At 46.4% G+C, this 15,664-nt stretch overlaps 1 pseudogene; it reads right to left on the bottom strand.

Annotated features, from left to right (window-relative positions):
• Positions 1-607: 607 nt before the first annotated feature.
• On the bottom strand, positions 608-6,059 carry LOC149354979 (uncharacterized; annotated as a pseudogene).
• Positions 6,060-15,664: the final 9,605 nt, after the last annotated feature.

Below are 15,664 nucleotides of genomic sequence, written 5' to 3'. Positions count from 1 at the left end.
ACAGGTAGGAGAGAAGCAGGTTAATAGCCATACCAACATGAAAGGAATGCAAAAAGAGACCTAGACAGAACCCCCCCCCCCCCCCCAACTTCCAAATAAAATGCATCAAAATCAAACATGAGCAGTGGTAATAAAACAGTAAAAAAAAGCAACAAAAATGTCATGGAGAAAACAATAGAGGCAATAAAGCGGTTATAAAGGTTGTATTTTTTTCCTTATAATCTACGCAAACCAAGCATATTGTGCACAGTGGTCTGTGTCCTTTCTAGTGGCTGCTCGATTTGGATTCTCTGCTTTCTTGTTTTTAGTGTTATCTGTTTTTCGTTTTCTTTTTGATGAACCCAACTTTTTAGTAACTAGTTCTCCGTAATTAAAGTATGTGGTGTATGTCATCACATCCTTTGCTGTACATTTTTACCTATCACAGTGGCTCAAGGGCTTTGGCTGCTCAACCCACGTTCACATTTGGGACATGAGGTAAACCTGCTACTTGCCAGTGCCTTCTCTGCAGATCATGCGAAACTGATCAATGTCTGTTGTACCTTGACTTTCTTTCTTCTACCAGCTTCTCCTATGGAACCTTTAGAAAACTGCTGCTGAGTGATGGTCAAGATTCTGGAGCAGTTTTCCTCTCCTGAGGCTGAATGTTCGCAGCCATGACCATAACCATGTCAAGGGGGCGTTTGACGTAGCCTGTGTGAGCATTTCATCTTATAGCTTGAGCAATATTCACTTTCTTCGTGATAAAATAAACTAGATGGTGAAAACTTACTATAAGTGGGTGCCCCTTGACTGGACAAGCTATTGGGTCACCACATGCGGCCTTTGGGTAACGCACACACCATCCAAGTGTGCCATCCTTTGTGCGTGCCTGACCATGTCCACTGTTCTTGTTGCAGTGAAGTACAGCAAGTTGGGTCCTGAAAAAAGTTGCACAGGATCAGTGAATAGGGTATCCGCAAAAGTTCGCCTTTTTTAAAAAGCATTTCAGTGCACCTGTAAATTAACTTGTATTCAGTAGTGAGCATCTTATTAGCTTTGTAACTTTTAATGAACGCTGGAATTGGAGGTGCATGATAATAAATGGCATGGAAGAAATTTAAAAAGCTGTTATTTACTTAGCTCATGAAGCTTATCATGTAAATCCTGCTGCACTGCACACGTTGTTGAAATCTTGGAATCCACTCTATTACTAGGTTGTCCAGCTTCTCCTCTATATTGCTTGCCCTGCCATTTCCTCTTAATTTGTGCTAGGATTTCATTAACTCGCATTTGTTTACCGACCTACTCTGCTCTCTTCACATTATACTCTTACACTGTTCACGTTCCATAGCTTGCAGCACTGTACTGAGTTTAAGTTCAACCCTCTTTTTTAATTTTTTGTCTGCACTATAGGTGAGTACTGGTAAGATGTAGCTGTTGTACAATTTCCTCTTGAGGATTGCTGGTAAATTTCCATTTAAGATTTAAGCATACCTGCCATATGCACTGCTACCTATTCTTGTTATCCTATTTCTTTCAATCTCGTGGTCTGGAGCTGTGGTCATTACCTGCACTAATTCGATCTGTCCCCTTCTCTTTTTTAATGTTTCGCTGCCTATCATAAACCACTGTTCGTTTACGACGCAGCTGAAGCTTGCTTAAGTTCTATGCATAAAGCTTTGGACCCATTGTTCTGCTTTGCCTGTCAAGGTCATGGATCATGCTTTGCATATCGTTCAGAGTTCTTCAGCAAGACAATATCATCAACCAATTGCAAAGTTGTTCTCTATTAACTCTTATTGTCAGTCCATTTCAATCGAAGCCTGTGAATACGCTCTGTAAACACGCAGTGAATAGTACTCTATAGATTGTGTCTTCGTGCCTGACATCTTCTCTTATTGGAATTTTATTACTTTATATATCTTAGTTAGATGTGCCTAATTATGCTTCGGTAGGGCCTTTGGCATTTTTTTATTACAAAATCTAATATGCCTTCTCTGAGCCACTGCTTGGGTTCGATGTTACCATGCAAGCACGTAGGGAACGATGCCTGGTGGTGTGTGTGGATGTCCCTCATGAGATTAAGAAGTGGCAGCCATTTGGGCACAATGAGTTGTGATTGGCCTTCGCTGGATGCTGCCACCCAATATAGATGGTTGCACACATCCTTAAACCAGGGTTTAAGTTCCTTGCAGTTATTTTGTTTCGCAGAGGTGTATAACTTCTTGGTGGCACCTAAAAGGCAAATTATAAATAAATAGAACTAACGTAACACATTCCATAAATACCCTGAAAATAACATTTTATCAGTAACCGTAGAGCTGTCACCCGCCGCTGTCGATCAGGTGTTACGGCGCTAGGCTGTTCACCCGAAAGACGCGGGTTCGATCCCGGCCGTGGTGGCCGAATTCCGATGGAGGCGGAATTCTAGGCGCTGGTGTACTCTGTGATGTCAGCGCACGCTAAAGAACCCGAGCTGGTCGAAATTTCCGAAGCCCTTACTCCAGCGGCCCTCATAGCCTGAGTCGCTTTGGGACGTTAAACCCTAACAGTCCTAATAAGCCTAACCTAGAGCTACAGCTGCTGGATACCTTTTGCCATGTGCCACACGTCGAACTGGTGGCTGCTTGCAGCTTTGTTGGCACGGAGAAAGCCCTTGATCTGTGTATGACGGTAGATCTACAGCGCTGTAACCTTGATGTTCTGACTCTATAGAAAAGTAAGACCTTGTTTCAGGCCCTCTAACTCCATGCGACAGCTGCCGCCAGCATCATTGGACTGTGGAATGATAACGGCAAAGGATATTGAGCTTGATGCGCTCCATGGCAACCAATTAAAAAAAACTGTATGTATTCAAGCCTCTGCTTCCCAGCTGTAACTAATTATTATGGAAATAAATGTTTGTATTGCTAACATTGTTAGTGCTGCGCTGATGCTTCATCTACCAGCACGGGGATTCAAGGCTAAACCCTCGAAAGTGCATGTGTTGTACAAAGAAGTGATGATATTTAAGTGTTGTGTTGCAATTCATTTGTCAGCATTAGTGAGCTATAGAAATTTACAGAATGTTGTTGTAGCAAAGTGGATACACATCTGCACGACTTCAAAATGCAAGACTTTGGGATGCTCAACGTCCAGAAGAGTATACGTGCCACATTTACCACTATATCCTGGTGAATCGGCCCATCCATCTCCAGCAAGTTTTACTTGTTGGCCTTGCAGCTCTTGCAGCAGACTTCTGTGCTCTTCTTTCCAAACTGAAAAAAAAAAAAACTGCGCATTGAACCTTGACCACGCGAATAAAGCTGGAAACTTCTTCACAATGACTCCTTTCCTTGTAAATTGCAAGCAAAAGATTTGAACGCTGGATTGCAAAGCATGTCATGTTGCTCACAACTGGCACACCAGTTGAAGCCAGCATTCTCAGGTTAGCTGTTGGGTTGCTTCCTGAGAAGATAATTGCTGCGCAAAGCTGCAGTTTGAGCATCGCCTGCTGCTTTATGACGTCCTGATTGCACCAGCAGACAAAATGACCAGATGCCCATTGCCCATAAGCTTCTAATAGAGTGCCTTCACACTCGAATGTGACTGTACGAGGTGGGAAGCACTCTGTGCACAGCTGGAAAAGTTTTCGCTGGTACTTCTCCTACACCCAAAAAAATTCTGTTGCCAGGTTCACCTGCGCAGTTTCCAGAACATGCCTGCATGGAAGGGAATGGGCAAATTTTCAATCGCACTGGATAGCCTAAGCATGCTAGCCTGTATGAAAACATTTGGAGTGAGTGATTTTTATGGAACCCCAGTAAAAGCAAGGCAAAGAGCGTATTAAGCGTGCTATTAGCTTTTTGTCATACAGTTAACAAATCACATAACTCTCTTCAAGTTCATCACATGATCTGTAGTCCTCATCATTGTTGTTCTCATCTCCTCCTTCGTCTTCTGTGCGGTCATCGTCATTTTCGCGGGCCTCTCTGGGTTGGCATGCTCTTTTGAGTAGCTGCATCTATCGTGGGGCTACCCACATGAACACTTAAAAGTCATGTGATATATGTAGCTCCATTTAGTAGTTATGACCTCTGGACGCAACATGGAATATGCGGAAATTTTAGTACAACTAAAAACCTCCATAGCACTTTACCCCCTCCCCCGTCACTATTGCACAAATGCATACATAAAAAAATGTACGCTGAATGTGGCGGCACATACAGATAGCTACAGTTTTCGGTTATGTCTGAGTGCAGCGTGGTGCCATGCTTTTTTTCACAGATGCCTGTAGAGCTGTGCTTTGTGTCGCTGGCCGCACCGTTCCTTGGACACATTTGTGTCTTCTCTCACAGGACTCTGTCACTTTAACCTCCGGCAGCCGATCATGTGCTGCATCTGCAATAACGAGTAGGTTATCATGTAATGTGTAAGGGATCAATACGCATTGCATTACTCTGCTTGCTGAACATTGGTCATTACCTGTGAGAGCGAGGATACTTAGTAAATTTTCCGCACCGAAGTATTCATGTGGCATTGAAAACAGATCTGCTTCAGCTTTTGTTGCGACACCTTCTACAGAGACTGACACATGATTTGATGCACGAGACAGCCATGCATACCTAAATGTTCGGTCTGAACGCAGCCTCATTACCTATTGAGTTACCTGAGGGACTGTCCAATTTTGGATCAAGTGCTCCCATGCTTGATTCGTCTCTAAGAAGTTCTGCAAATACCTGGAAGGATAAAATGCGTACTGAGTTACTGAATTACTCTTTACCTTAAAAATTTTTATATGAAGGCAAGAAAACCGCATATGCGATGTCGTTCGTTGTTGTTAGGTGATCATCGAAATGTACGTTAAGCTCGTAAGAACAGCATTACGCCCACCTACTTACCGCATTTGCATAACCACGTGGGAATTGGGCAATTTCAGATTATGGTGACCCTATCGGTTAGAGACATAGGGGAATAGCGAGGCGCCATTGCACATGAGAAGGACCATTACCGGAGGGGTGTTGTCCTTCGCCTGCGCCGTGGCTCCCAGCTATTCGCCTATGACCCTATTCTCGTATTCTAAATGTCTGTACTAGCTCCTAGTGCGTTTTTGCTTCCCGCCGCTGCCAGAATAATAGACCGACGTCTCACCCCGTGTGACTCAAAGCTAAGCTGCAACTCGCCCTTAGTCACCTTAATTAATAAGCCGACAAGGTTTCGTAACGTCTTAATTGATTTCATTTTGAACTTGAAGTTCACCCCCTCCCCCCCCCCCCAAACAGACAGAGTTCTCTCGAGTATTTTAGTTTCAGATCACGTAAATAATGATCCACGGCGAAGCAGCAACGGGTGGGAAATCACGACGCAGCATATGAACAGCTTCAATACTTGTGTGCTTCGACGCGTTGAACGGAACCTCGCTCAGCGCGCCCTCCGACCTGGCCAACCTGGCCGCGCCAGTGCTCCGCAGGGGTTACGCGAGCATGTAAAGCACAACTGTGGGCGTTTTTCAATTGACCGTCCCATCCGCGTGCGAAGAATTAGCAGCACTGTTTCGTTGAGGAGTTACGTGATGTTTAGCGCAGGGCCGGGTCTTTATAGCATATCCCCTTGCGCGAGAAAAGGAAACCGGCTAGTACAGCCGCGCGGCGCAGCTCTGCCTGTCCCATTGCGGGGCCGCCTCCGCGTGGGCTAATCACAGTCAACGCTTTAAACATGACTCCACACAAAAATGAGACCTTCATTGCCGCAAAGTGTAGTAGAAGCACACACCTCATGTTTCCTTCTTTTAGCAAATACGCTTCTTGGCGGTGGTGACATGATTCTTTTGTGCAAAAATATTGAAGGAACCACGTCATGGTTCAGCCGTGCCCCTTTGACAGAAACCCCTAGCGATCACATTACGGACAAGCTCTGCACGTAGTCGCTGTCCCGAAAGTGCTTCGAGCAGAGTACCCTTGCTTTGTTCGGCTTGAAATTTCCCTCTTCACAGCAACAACCCACTGCGCTGCGAGCTATTGATCTTTCTGGTAACTGTGGAAGAAGATATCACCGCGGCCGTAGGTGCTCGTACAGCCGAATGCAGAGCAGTACCTCATGTTAGATCGCCTGCACGCGGTCAGGTGCCGAAAACTTGGCTGACACGCTTTGTGAGTACGGCCACAACGCAGGCAACACGGGGAGCAAAGCTGACAGCACGCTCGGGTGACTCGGGAGGGTCTCCGGCTCCTCATAATGACGTCACAGGGGACGACATGGAGGAGGTTTTCCTCTCCGCTATTCTCCTATCCTGCACTCTCTCACGACGCGGCAGATTTGAACGGTGTGGTATCAACCTGGGATTGCGCTGGTGCTTTTGCAACAATTGAAAAAATAACTTCCCAAACGTGATCAACTGAGTACACTTCAAAAGCCAAGTAGGTTACCATATTTTAAAACCACCTGAGTCTCCCTTAAGAGAGCAAGGTCAAAGCTATACGTATTCTTCATGACTCTACAGCGATCAACGCTTTGGAATGCAGCGGCGCACATTGAAAAGGCGCTGCTGTCCTTTTTGAGAGAATCACTCGTCAAATTTCTCGTCATGCAGTCACGTGTAACGTCCCCACTAACTGCGCGATGTTAGTTGCGAAAATCAAGACCTCTGTTCAAAGGACCTCAGAATCAGATTAAAACCTGCCGTCTGAAACGTAAGAGTAGAAAATCCTCAGGCGCTGCAATGTGCTGCACGTTCTCGCATCTTTTGTAACCACTGGCGCAGCGCATTCGTTAGGGTTTCTTAGTTGCAAGGCGCTGGTCAAACCCGACTCTGAGAGGCGGTGTCGGAATGGGGGCTCAAGAAGTGCGACGAGCCCGAAGTTTATTGGGCGTCAAGCTGCAACTTACGAAGTTAACATTATATAAAAGAAACCCTGGCTGTACTGTCTTGCATGTCTTGTTAGGTTGCTTTGCAGGAGTCAAATTCGGGGCCTGGGGTTCTTATAGGTTTTTTGAAGCACGCAATCACTGCGCAAGGCAATGCTGCGCTTACCATCAAAGGTTCTTTCCGTGTGGACCTTGTGTTATCTTTCTTGTTTCAGTTACTGTGGCTGAAATGCCGGATGCGTTCCTGTGTGGTGCAACTGTTCTGCTCACTTTGTTTTCCCCACGAAGCCCTAAGCTGAACCAGTTTAGGTTATGTGCTGCCAAACTTGGCAAAAAAAAGTGATGGACAGGATGATTGCATCCTATGCAGTGCAATCATCCTGTCCATCATAACTTGTGCGGCCAAATTTTAAAACGGTTTTTGCTTTGAAAAACATTACTGCGGCTAACGTTTTCGGAACGCGCCAAGCTGCCTGAGCGGAAATAATATGTTCCTGAAAGCCTTCAAGTTCACGCATGCAAGTTACGTGGAAGTGTCCAACTTGTGCGCGCAGTGCAGCAGGAGGCTAATCGGACGCCGTAAACCGTTTAATACCCTTCTGTTGAATGCTGGCTAAAAAATGAAAATACATGCGATTACGCACCCTGGTACTTGCATAAGGATATAAGGTCCCCAGAAAAGGACTGCGCTGCCCTTTGCGTGCAAAAGTAAGCGATGATGTCGTTTCAAGAGACGCTAGCTTGACGTTTAAAAACGCAATACGCACAAAAAATCCTTCTGGCACAAATTTTCAAGAACGCATTTCTGTGGCTAGGAAGTTTCAAAAATGGCGTAAAGATGCCATGGCAGTTCTCAGATTTATAATAGATAAAAATTAACGAAACCACCTGGTCATATAGCCGCGAATCTTTGTACCCCTTCATTCTTCACAGCTGCCGGCACGCGTCTTTGTGGTCTTTTTTTGTGATGCAAGACGCGGCCAGATTTATCTCCATTGCATCCAGGCGGAGCCGATTCTACGCTGTTTCGGACGTTTGTCGTAAATTAGCACGCCGTATCTCAAAAGTTCGCTGTCAGCTTTAAATTGAGCACGGCCAATAGCGGCGGGCATTCCGTTATACGACGGCCGAGCACGCTTGTTGCTTTCATCGCCACCGAGTCATTCAGTTCCTTGTAGCGCAGCTCAACCCAATAAACAGTTTCTTATGGAAGCCTACTTTCGCTGTCTTGGTAGCTGCCTGGACTGCCGCCACCACTAGGTGGCATCTCATGGAGGTGCTAAGTAACGTGGACCTCCAACGCTCCTGCAGATGGAGGGCAACGCTGCATCATCACCGCTTGTTACTCAGCAGCCACGTGATCCTCCTGTATTCAATGGTCTACCCCAGCAAGACTCCTAGGAATGGTTGGACCAGTTTGAGCGTGAGTCAGTTTCAGTTCATAGGCTGTCCTATGAAGTCGGATCGAACGCCGAAAGCGATTCGTGAAGTTTTCCTGAAAATTGTGCTGATGAGCACACTTTGAGTGCTCATAAGCTCACAAGCACGCGGCGTGTCTTTACACGAGGCAAACCTCACAAAGAATGAGGCAAATAAAGAAACAATTAGTCCAGTCATGCTGCGCATCGATGGTTTGAATGTCACCAACCGACCAATAATACCCGCATAAGGGTCTATTTTGCATGTCCCTCCCTTCAGAAAGACGTAACTGATGTCAACAAACGACGCCCTTAGCAAGACGTGACTAATTCAGGGAACCAATGCCAATGCGATCCTCCTAACCACACGGGGCGTGAGAATTTGTTTTAACGCGACAACGTTAACGGCACTGTTCAACACAAAGTCCGGTGCGGTGCTGTCGGCGTCGGCATTCTGAGAGAAAAATCACTCGCATGGCTCTGGCAGTAGCCAGGCGAACCACGTAGGTCACGTGACCTGGCGGCGGTATCTCAACCTCCCTACCAGATAGTGATCAAACTTCCCACCGTGGCAGGCGACAGTTAAATTAATTATTGGTCCCTCAAGAAGAGCAACCTGCGCCGCACAAGGCCCACCGGCGGGAGCAGTTGCCATCGCTGGGAAGTGGCGCATTACTTAACCGCTGCACCACTGCATCAAGGGGGTACAAGTACTTCCAGGGATCTATGAATAAGAAGTAGGGAATGACCTTCTGCATAAATGGGTATAAGCCGTTATGCTATCGCGCGACACCCGTAAGGCGGAGCTTAAAGGGACACTGAGAGGAACGCTATCAAATGTTTTTGTTAGCAAAATCCGACAGTTCGGTATTTCACGGCTTTGTTGCCGCTTTTCCGGCAACGAAACGTGCATTTATTGCTGAGAGATTTAGATTAGAAGTTGAAAAACTTTTTAGCGCCGCTACGATTCAAACTCGCGACTCTCTGATGACGAAATAGGAAAAGAGTGACGTAAAGTAGCGGAAACGAAAACAAGGACTCCGTGATTGCTGGCGGCGAGCAGCGCTCCCGCCTAGCAGCAGGCAAAATGAAAACTGCTGCCGGCCGGACGTTGAAGGCCTCTGTCAGCCGTCTTTGCTTCGTTTACGTTTTCACCAACTTGCTCGTGTGACAGAAGTACACTGGCGGTTTCAAAACAAATCTTATATACTTCAATATCGATAAAACAGGTGACCTTCATGCACGTTTGTTAGCCTTAGAGATCTGTGGTTTCGTTTCTCCTATTTCATCATAACCCTTGTGCTTGCGAGATTGGCCTGTGGCGGCGATGGGTCCGATGGGTCGGAAAGCGCGCCTTTCCAACTGAGCATACGTGTCTATGGACGGACCTTCCGAACATACAAGGGCTCTGAAAGGAATTTGAAGTGTTAGGATGCGTCATTCTTGACAAAAAATTAAAACGCAAGTGTTTCCGCCGTCATGAGTGAGAAACCACTATCTCCCGCCGAAGAGGCGCAGAGGAAAAAAAACAGGCGGGGGCGGGGGGCCAGAAGTGGGGGAGGAGGGCATGCTGTGGCGCCTGCCGCTTCGCCGAGACAGCCTGGGATGCATGGTCTGCAGCCATGCAGGAATCTCTGGCGTGCCGCGGACGCAAACTTGAGCGCCAAAGTACCCTCGTTAAGGGCCAATTTTACCGCGCCGCGATACACCGAAGATATACGGACAGCAGCCGATCGACGCAGGCTGTTTTCTTTGCCTTAACTGCTGTCTTTTGATGGCCAAAGGGCCGCGTCCGCTGTTCCTGCACTGGTCCCGAAGCTCTGCTTCCTGTGCACGTGTCCGCATCGTGAGAGCCACGGGCCCAGGGGACGCTGCGTGACACATCCTGGGCCCGGAGGGCGATGCTCTGTTACGGCTCCCCGAAGAAAGGCCTCGAGGCATGCTGATGCACCTGCGTGAAGCCTCCCGCTTGAGAAACAGGAGCACCAGAAAGAGGCTAACTCGAGTTGCCTTTGAAGAGAGGCCCCTCTGCCGGAGTGACTCCCTTAGCAGCTGCCAAAATAAAGAGGCTTTCGGTGGCTACAGTTTAGCGATAGTTACAAACAACAAAGGGCTTGAAACTGTGGAAGGTAAAAGCGGTGAGGCGCATCTAGTTTCCAGCGGCCGTGTAAAAGTGAGCACAAAGCTTTCACTCTTTTCTGCGAGACGGCGTCCTTTTATCCCCCCCCCCCCTCCCCCACCCAAAAAAGATCGCAGCGCCGTATATAAATGTGACACCGCACTAAAGAAATACTATCGCGATAGCTCAATGCGTTTTACTCGCAATTACGCCGCTACAATTTTATTTTTTCCCGGTTGCACTGTGGTGCCCTAAAGGTTGCTAATGTTAGCAAGTGTAGTTTTCTGTGAAAACTCAAGGCTTGTTATTTACTTGCGCGTTTACTGTTTCTAACTTTTGTAAAAGGCTGGTAACCATAGACATTTCCTAACACTGGCTCCTTGTTGCCAGCTTGTTAATGAAATCGCTTACGACACTCAGAGAAACTGATAAGGCGTTCGTAACTGCACCAGATCCGGGTGGCCTTCGTTGCTTGCTTACTATAAGCAGTAGCTCTTTACTACCGCAGAAGTCCACGGACAGCCGGTTCCCCCCAGTGCACAAGTAGTCAGTAATTTTAAGGTTTTAAAAATCCTGTCATGGTGCATGCGCAGCGTTCATGGTGCAGATTGCCCCGAAAACAAATTTGGCAGTTGAAATATAGATTGACTGGACATTCACAAGCGCGGTGTGATTGCATTTGTCATTTTTATCTGCGCAGGCTTAAAATTAAGGGCAATATTTTTTTCTCTCCGAGCAACCCGCATTCGTAACAATAGATGGAATGCATTGGGTATGAAAAATTTGAATAAAGCATGTGTTTATAGCTCAAGTACGCTGCTGAGCTCACAGGTGTATAACTTTCCAGGATGCTTTGCTCCTGCGCTGTATTGATCGACGTGCGTCGCATATGGTTGTTTATGCATACTTCCTGTGAACATCCAAGAAGATCGCCAAGTATCTCCGAGGACATCGAGAGGACATTCCTTTTATGTTAGCTCCGTGAACATAGCTGGCTTTCTTATTGCAATCAGTTGAGCAACGAGGGAAGAGAAATGGGGCGCTCGTTATGACGAACACATTATGGCAGCCAACAGTCAACGGAACCATTTAAGGAGCATAGGGGAAAGTTTCTTTTTTATTTGTAGTTCTAGAAATGGAATATTAAGAGTGATTATTTTATCGCTGAAAGAAAACTGATCAGGAAGTAGAAGAAAAAACAGCCACGTGCCACCGGAGACAGCCCAACCAAACATCTCCGACTGAAAACGCGTTTCACAATGTACAAAACTTGGTTGCCAATGAACTATATGAGCTATTCAGCGCACCCCGGGACACACTTTCTTCAAAGTATGGCAAACTTTTCAACCCCATTTTTTGCTTAACTACTCCTTTAACGCAATGCATCAAGAATTATGAAATTCTCTTTAAGCTGTGACCTGTGTAGTTCTTTGTATGCATGATAACTAAAAGGTCATTTAAAAGCATTTGTATTACTTTTCGGAAGCAACTGTTATGTCGGCCGTGTTACTAGCACAGAAAGACGTGAACGAAGAAAAAAGTGATGATGATGATGACGATGACGATGTCCTCAGGCTTAGTGACACAGCACGTGTACAGCCCACTTCGTTTCTTTGTCCTCGTCGTTCTGCTCTAGTAAATCGCTCAAATCTCTACCAACTAGCCTGCAATAATATTATCGAACTCTAATATATGTTCATTACAACTTTGCAGTTTTTATTCGTAATTACTAATTTAAATTAATTTCTTAAAATAATTTTGGCGCCTATGCGCGACGGCCGCAGACTGTATGATATAATGCCACAACTGCACTCACTCTCCGCAAGGTTATGTTTTAAAACACATTGGATGTGGTGCCTCTCTGGGAGAAATTATTGTCCGGAGAGATGGATCGAACAACGTTTTGTATTCGCAAAACGGAGCCCGAGCAAATCCTGCTTTTATGTGCGAACGCACCCGAAACAAAAATTGGCAGCGTCTTAGCTCAGCTATGCCAGGATGTACGTAGTGAGAGCTACATTGGCGTCTCCGCTTGGCAAGGCGTTCTTGTCTTTGCTCAGGCGTCTCCGCCGCTCATTCACGCGCTGCGCCGGCGGACACAGTAGGGCCGGCGCAGCTCCTCGCGCGGCGGCGGCAGCGAACTCTGACGTCATGCGCCGGCTCCTCTCTGGTTCCATGCATTCCCACTATCGACCCACCAGGCTCACGGGGAAATGCTCGACTGGTTAGCGTAGCGTATCTCACGCTACAAGAAACTGCGACGTCCAAACCCAGAGGGGCGAGCTCGCAATTCAATGCGGCAAAGCTAGACGACAGGGTGAAGGTGATTGAACACAGTTGAGTTTGTGACAGTGAGCACATGGGAAAACAACGCGAAGGCCCAGAAGTGCGCACTTGCGAAGTCACGATGAAGCTGGCACTGAAAATCGCATAATCATGATAGTGATCATCTGTCGATTCTATATTTCGGCTCTTGCTTTGTACTACTTTCATTTGGCAGTGGTTGTCATGGCTGCGTTTGCAAGGTTGGTTCCCGCGGCTACGTACCTAGATTACTTAGTCACTGACTGTCTGCAGAGAGCGCTTTTTGGACAGTGCAAGAAATAATGAAGGAAAGCGTGAACGGAACGAGTGGAATGAAAAATCAGTTTCACTCATTTTCGCTGGTTGGTTTGTTCGCGTTTTCGTCTAACCTTTTCACGCCTTCTTCACAAAAAGGAATTCTTTATAGACGCTCAGATTTGCCCGCTTCTGTGTTTTAACAATATCGCTGAATGTATTCCAGTAACATTGTCGCTACATATACTGAATTTGGCAAGTAGTGTGGCAAACAGTCGCTTTAGATTCTTGCAAACCGAATAGTACGAACATTTGATGTCTCCAGCGCTTAGCATTAATTGTAATTAAAACAAAAAGTGTAAAGGTAGCGATTGAGCCTCTAGGCCTGTTTACCTAAGGAGCAGCATTGAGACCGAATACAGCCAGCATGTGCTTACAGTGTTGGCTGTTCTACGTCTTTACATTTCCATTCGCGAAGCATCTCCGAATCGAACACGACCGGTAGCTTGTGAAACTGCGTGTGAAACTCCGCACTTTGGACACTTGCGAATATCTTCAGAATTTGTACAGCTTCCTTGTGGTTGCTTCCTTACGCACTGTACCTTTTTGCATTGCTCGTCTGCTCTATCTGTTTCCAATATACTCCATTGGTGTAACAGCATTCGTGTGTACATGGGACATCTTGAAAAACCCTCCTTGTTCAGAATTTCTTGCTCTGTCGCTCGCTTGTCCTTTCCGCTATCCTCGTGTTCTGTGGGCTTACTGAAAGGCAGCAAACCTGCCCGGACAAACCCATGTGGCCACTTTCGAGGTTCAACTGCGCTTACAATACACCTCGTTTTTCATGTACGATGTTCGGCTACAAAAATAGCAAACCGTTATTCCGTAATGGGCACGGAATTATGTCTACCCCTACAATACCAAACAAAACGTAACTTAGTCGATACTTTCAATGTTGATATAATTCAAGTATTGCGTAGTTCTGTGGAAAGTAATTGCTGCGCAGTTAGTCTATGGTCTCCATAGAGTATACTAAGGGCCTCAGCCGTGGTCTACATAGAATAACGCGTAATCACACCTTCTCTTTGAACCGTCAGTTACCAAGAGCCTCCTTACGATTCCCAGTACACTGTCCGACTATAGTGAATGCTGCACATTCTTCATCGTCTCCAGGAGCCCTGGATTATTTCAGTCAAGCTGGCATACACTGTAAAAAAAGTCCGTGACTTTACGGAGACTTCCTACGTGGAAAAAAAGGACCATTTTCATTTTTCGAAAACACGGAGGAGGAGACCGTACTTCAGTTCAATAACGGAGGAATCGTCATTATTCACCCGTACACGTTGCAGGGAAGAAAACTTGAACATTCTGTTAGGCAGCAAAGCTTAACACTACACAGCGGTTGACTCCTTCGGCATTGTGTTACCGCCAAACGCATTAATAACTTAATTAACGACAACAGAAAAAGAGCAAAGGTTGTCATGATTTGACGCCGCTGCTTACTTTCATGCCTGCATGATCAATAATAATTTGTTATTGGAAAGGGGGAATATCTGTCTCACTGTTTCAGTGGGCCCCTGAGCCGTCCCAGCTAATACGGGAACCATCACAGCAGCGTTACGTTTTTGTTTTGGTCAAACGTTAATGAAATTGCTGTTAAATTCTTTTTTTAGAGCATTTGTCAAATGCTGCCAATGAGCGGAGAGAACTCACTGGCGCGCTTTTTTAATATTAGCTTCGGTTCAGGGCTGCCCACAGAGCCGAAATACTCCAGGCCGTAGCACCTACTAAGACTTTTGAAAAGTGGTGTTTGGGTTACAACACATTCAATTTCAATTATATTTTGCATATGCAATATTGCCTCTGAAATCGATAATTATAGCTTGAAGCATTTTTGTTAACTGACAGCCTTTTTTGCACGGTGCCACATTTCCAAGGGGTGCCAAGTGTTACGGTCTGACAGCTGATGTGAAAATGGGCTTACGCAGCACCCTTTCTTTGAAAAATTGGTGCTGAAAAAAAATTTCATGTCTGCTACATTTGCGATCTCTGGGAACGAAATGGGGGAGGCCAGGGGCATGTGCGCAGCCAAGCAAGTTGTGCTGGTGCTCATACACCTTTCATCCTACTCCCTCCTCCTCCCCCGAAATTTTAGAGATACTCGCTTTGAACTCGGTAGGTGCCTTGGGGTCACCTTTATACCCCTACGCCACTGAATGCGCTCTGGGAACGAAATGGGGGAGGCCAGGGGCATGTGCGCAGCCAAGCAAGTTGTGCTGGTGCTCATACACCTTTCATCCTACTCCCTCCTCCTCCCCCGAAATTTTAGAGATACTCGCTTTGAACTCGGTAGGTGCCTTGGGGTCACCTTTATACCCCTACGCCACTGAATGCGCTGCTGTGGTGGCGGCTCCACTTTGCTTCTCTTTTCAACGACAATTTGCGTTCTTGTGGACACAGTGGCGCAAGTACGCTTTGACGCACGGAAGACCGATGTGTGAAAGGTAAGTGTAATTTCACTGCTCTGCATCAAACAATTTGTCGTGCCGGAGTCATATTTCACCTTTCGCTGCGAAGACAGGTGCTGTCTCAAGCGCGCACAGCTCGGTGTTCTTGCGTAATCGACATTCCAGGTCCCAGGTATGCAAAAGCGTTGTCACTAGCCCACACGAATCTCGCGTTCATTTAGTACTTACTACGGAATGCCCTAATGCGTGGCGTAGATTACCGAGCAGAGTGCAGC

Source organism: Amblyomma mixtum, chromosome 3, assembly GCF_055824585.1.
Source record: "Amblyomma mixtum isolate Tamu chromosome 3, ASM5582458v1, whole genome shotgun sequence".
NCBI classification, from domain to species: domain Eukaryota; kingdom Metazoa; phylum Arthropoda; class Arachnida; order Ixodida; family Ixodidae; genus Amblyomma; species Amblyomma mixtum.
Note: the sequence above shows the minus strand (reverse complement) of the source record. Positions and strands in the feature narration are given on the sequence as shown.